This window comes from Lithobates pipiens, unplaced genomic scaffold (assembly GCF_037356315.1).
Source record: "Lithobates pipiens isolate NorthernLeopardFrog02 unplaced genomic scaffold, aLitPip1_a1.2 Scaffold_22, whole genome shotgun sequence".
Taxonomy (NCBI): domain Eukaryota; kingdom Metazoa; phylum Chordata; class Amphibia; order Anura; family Ranidae; genus Lithobates; species Lithobates pipiens.
In genome coordinates, this window is record NW_027507784.1 from 26,449,719 (window position 1) to 26,455,158 (window position 5,440).

General features: G+C 38.6%; 1 pseudogene; it reads right to left on the bottom strand.

The window, feature by feature from the left end:
* LOC143923462 (up-regulator of cell proliferation pseudogene) overlaps nt 1–3,363 on the bottom strand; it is a 4,743-nt pseudogene extending 1,380 nt beyond the window's left edge.
* Nucleotides 3,364–5,440: the final 2,077 nt, after the last annotated feature.

Sequence of the window (5,440 nt, forward strand, 5' to 3'; positions counted from 1 at the left end):
CCTGTCTGAATTATCAAAGCAGCAAGATCTCTAAGCTTTTTATTGCGTTCTTGCCTAAATATTAAGTTGCTTAAAAAAGATTTAAAGGTGTGTTCAAAATATCTTTCATCCTCTGTACAAAACCTGAGACCTGGTCTTGCATATTGATGTAAAACATTAATCTTAATTAATTCTTCATTTATATGAGGTCCTTTACTGCTCATGTCATTTTTGAGAAGGTGGAGAAGAGAATGATCCACATCACATCTCCTAAGTTCTTCCAACTGCAAATCTGACAACGTCTTCTTCCACATCAACTCAAATTCTTGTTGAATCTCTTGTTCACTTACTTCACGATTATTCGGTCTGTATCTTTGAAGAAGATGTGTAATTCTATCTTCAATCAATGCCTGGGATTTCCTCTGAATGTTCTGGATTTGTATTTTCCCTTTCTGGATAGAAACAGCCTCATGACACTTGCTAAGAGCATTTCTTTCAAGTTCTTTTCTCAGGCTCTTTATACCCAATTTGAATTCCTCTCTGTGTCGTTCTATGAGATTAGCATTTTCTGAGTTTTCAAAATATTTCTCTAGTGATGCAGTCATTTTATTTTCTTCCTCCAAAAGAATATTCTGCAGCTCATGCGAGTTGCCTTCAGATATTTTTCCAGATTGATTTCGAATGTCATTTTCAGTGCTGATCACCCAGTTGAAAATTGATTTACAGAAATCCCATTCCCACAAGGAATACTGTACAGACAATTTATTGTAGGCTTTGGCCACCAGGCTGTTTCTAAAATTGAAGATGAATTTCTCGTGTTTCACAGATCGCCATAAACTTTCTATCCAAGTAATAAAGTCAGAGATGCTGGATGGTCGGTTAATAGATTTCTCACGTTCCATAAATTCAAATAAATACATTTTCAACTCAAGTACATTCGAGCTGTAACCAAGATTTACTGGAGCCATTGGTGGGTCTCCTTGCCAAAGGCCAGGAATGTACCAGTTGTCTTTATTTAGATCATACTTCATCACATCGGTGAAAGCTGAAATCTCATTTTTTTTCTCCATCTTGGCAGCCACCTTTGTCATTTCATTCAGCTGTTCCAGAAGTTTCCTCCTGTCTCTCATGTTCTTATCAGGAGCCGATACATCACTGACATTCTGGTGTACGAACTGGCAGTTGGGCTTCTTCCCAATTTCTTTCATTCTAAGAAAAGCATGGACCACGATCTGTAAAATATCCTTCATTTCTGTTGCATTTTCCATGGCCATATTGATTATGGTGATATCACTTAACCCAACTACTAGTGTGGCCAGTTCATTGTCATGTTCATAGCTGTCCTCCAGGGAGGCCAACTCTGGAGCTTTTAGCCCCTCAGTGTCAATCACCAGGATGAAGTGACAGCCCAGCTTTTCCTGAAAGTCCTCTTTCACCTTTAGAAGAGTCATGAAGGCTCCTCGTGTGCATCGTCCACTGGCCACCGGGAATTGTAGACCAAACATGGTGTTGAGAAGGGTGGATTTCCCCGTACTCTGAACTCCCAGCACAGTTATCACTCTAATTTTGCATTTTCTTTCTGTTTTGATGTCCAGTTCAGTTAGAACATCTGTTATCCATTGCAGGGGAATGTTGGAAGCATCTCCATCAATAAGCTCCAATGGAAATCCATCCAACAGAAGTTCGGCTGCTATTCTTTGGAAGTTTAGAGAACTTTTTTTGATGTCTCTCAATTTGTTTTAGTTTTGTCATAGAACTTTCAGCTTCATAGAACTGACCCAGTTCACGTAGGAAGTGTTCTATCCCTAAAGAGCTATCTGACAGTTTCTGATCTAAGTCCTGAAGTTCTTTTCTATGTGCGGTGTTGGTACATTTCTCCTTATATGTACTTTGAAGTTCAGTCAGGTTGGCTCTTGCAATGGCATCAAGCTTAAATTTCATCCATTTTAGAAAATGCTGTCTTTCTTTTCGAGACAAATCAGTAAGAGTCTCTGTGAACATCTGTATACCTTTTGGAGTTTGATGTTTATATTGCTCTGAGTGCAGGTTATTGCATTTCTTTAGGAGAGCAGACTGGTATTTTTCTGCATTCTCCTCGCCTTGATTTTTCATTCTGCAAAGTTCTTTTTCTATTTTAGACAACTGTTTCCAGAGATCTCCTTGCAACTTCAAGGTTTGCTTTTTATACTGTGCTACATCTTGGATATTTATTTTATTGGCAAGATCTCTTGCTTTCTGGCATTCGTTTGTGTATTCATCCACCACAAAATTATGCTTTCCAAAGTATTTTGGAACATCTCCTAGTATTACATTTTTGCAGCATTTTTGAAAAACATTTTGAAGTTTTGGTTGGATTTTTTTAATGAAAGTGGCATCATTCTCCGATTTGCTTTTCAAGATAACATGTTCCTTATCACTTCTTAATACTGTTAATAGACGCAAAAGAATACTTTTTGTTTTTTCCTCTATAGCTTTGCCTGTTGTAACAACAAAGTGAAACATGGTGTCACTCTGACTGCATTTTGATAACAGTTGGAATTCTCGCTCATTGATTGTCTCCATAAATATAAACACAGCCGATGAAATTTCACTCAAAAATTCGAACTGGTCCCAGTTGGTCTCCAGGTCTCCACGTAGGTTGGTCACTGCAAAGGGTACTGGGAAAACATCAGATTTACTGGAGGGGAAATACCAGGACATTTCCACAAGTCCATCAGATATTTTCCTCTCAAAGTTTCCTCCTTCCATATCATCATGGATGAAGAAGTTGTGATGCTGCTGGATAGGATTGAGAACTTGATTCAGGGTTTTAGATTTGGACAGCTTGGTTTTCCCCAATCTTACAAAGGAAACGAGTGGCATAGAAATATTTACCACATTTTCCTCTGTAAACCCTTTACTGTCAGCTAGTGACTGAGGTCTCCACTTCTTCACAATGTCCCTCATTGACCACAGCATGAAGGTACATTGCGATTCATAACCAGCAGGGAGCAGCAGAGGGACAGCAAACTGGCACATGGCCATTTTGCTCACAATCTCCTGTTGCAGAATATTGTCTGAACAATGGAGGAGAACACAGAGGACATCAAGGGGGTGGACTGAACTTGCATTTTGTGGATCATCAAATATAAATTCAAACGGATCCTTTTCCACTGCAGTATACAGGTCAGGCTCATCTGTGTCAAATAGAGTGTTCCTTGCAGTACCGTCCAGAGCCATGATCTTCCTCAGAGTACACCAGGGTACATCTTCTATCTACTGGGGTTTATTATCTTTACGGTTCTTGGCAGAGATTTCGAGAATATCCCCCAAAGTCAGCTTATTGGAAATATACTTCTCCATCTTCAACTGTACAAGGAGATTAGTAAAATCCTCCATCTCTGTAAACAGAAATAAGCAACAAAAACCATCAATAAGTCATATTTTAAGAGAATTTGAGTTACCTTAACTGTTTATGGTTAGGACTAGGGATAAGGTTCTCTCCCCACCGTAGATTCACATAAAATTCATGGTCCAGGTGAATTTTGACCAAATCTACAATGGCCTTTTTTTTTTTTTTGTAAATCATAAAACTGTGGTCAGTAAGCTTAGAAGGGCCAATAAAGAAAGGAGGGGGGATTTTGGTAAACCAGCCCCCTCATTCTAAAGGGAGGACTCACAAGAATCATTGTAATAAAGTTGCTGTGTGGAAAGGATAGGGAGATATTATGGTTATATAAATTTACCATAAATAAACCATGGTCAGTAGACTTGGATCAGCCAATAATTGGGGTGGGGGGGGGGAAATTTGATAAGTAAAACCCCATTCACACTCCCTGGGCTCCCCAGTCGGGGGGGGGGGGGTGACCCTGGTGCATCCAGGATGAGATGAGATAGATAGATAGATAGATAGATAGATAGATAGATAGAGAGAGAGAGAGAGAGAGAGAGAAAAAAAAAAAAAAACTGCGCATGCTCGGAAATGAAAGGATACATTACTATACATCATTTCTGAAGTTATATTCTGTCCAATAAGAATTTAATTTTTGTACCTTTAGTAACCCATTTTGTTTTCCACATGAGACTAACATGGAAAAAAATAAAATAAATTTCTGATATTCTCATTGTGTGTATGAATGAATAAATGAATGAAATACTTGTATAGCGCACAATGCGAACGGAATCGCCTCTAGGCGCTGTGTATGGGCCTTTTATTCTAGGAGCAGAGGATTAAGGATTGGTTTTACCAAAAATATGTAGCAGAATACATATTGACCTAAATTGAGGAAGAAATTCGATTTTTTTTATTTTTTTTTTATTTTTTTATTAGATATGTTTTATAGCTACATAGTTAGTCAGGTTGAAAAAAGACACAAGTCCATCCAGTTCAACCACAAAAAAAATAATATTATATATATATATATATATATATATATATATATATATATTATTATTATTATTAATAATGAATAATAATATCATACCAGCCCATATACCCAATTCTATACCCACAGTTGATCCAGAGGAAGGCAAAAAACCCCAGCAGAGCATGATCCAATTTGCTAAAGCAGGAGAAAAAATTCCTTCCTGATCCCCCGAGAGGCAATCGGATCAACTTTCCCTATAAATGTTAGTACCCAGTTATATTCTGTACACTTAGTAAATAATCCAGGCCCTTCCTAAAGCAATCCACTGAGCTGGCCATAACCACCTCTGCAGGGAGTCTATTCCACATTTTCACAGCTCTTACAGTGAAGAAACCTTTCCGTATTTTGGAGATGAAATCTCTTTTCCTCTAGACGTAAAGAGTGCCCCCTTGTCCACAGTGTTGACTGTAAAGTGAATAACTCGACACCAAGTTCACTATATGGACCCCTTATATATTTCTACATGGTGATCATACCCCTCCTTAATCTCCTCTTCTCAAGAGTGAATAAATTCAGTTCCTCTAATCTTTCCTCATAGCTGAGCTCCTCCATGCTTCTTATCAGTTTGGTTGCCCTTCTCTGCACTTTCTCCAGTTCCCCGATATCCTTTTTGAAAACTGGTGCCCAAAACTGAACTGCATATTCCAGATGAGGTCTTACTAATGATTTGTACAGGGGGGCAAAATTATATCTCTCTCTCTGGAGTCCACACCTCTCCTAATACAGGAAAGGACTTTGCTCTCTTTGGAAACCGCAGCTTGGCATTGCATGCTATTATTGAGCTTATGATCTACCAAAACCCCCAGATCCTTCTCCACTATGGATCCCCCAGTTGTACTCCCCCTAGCATGTATGATGCATATTCTTAGCCCCCAAGTGCATAACTTTACATTTATCAACATTAAACCTCATCTGCCACATAGTCGCCCAATTAGATAGCGAGCATTGAGGTCGGCTTGTAACAATAGAAAGTAAAAAATATTGTTATTTCAAAATTGCCATAAAAGGTCATCTGTTCTTGCAGCTACCTTTTGTTTCCAGCACCCAACTGCATC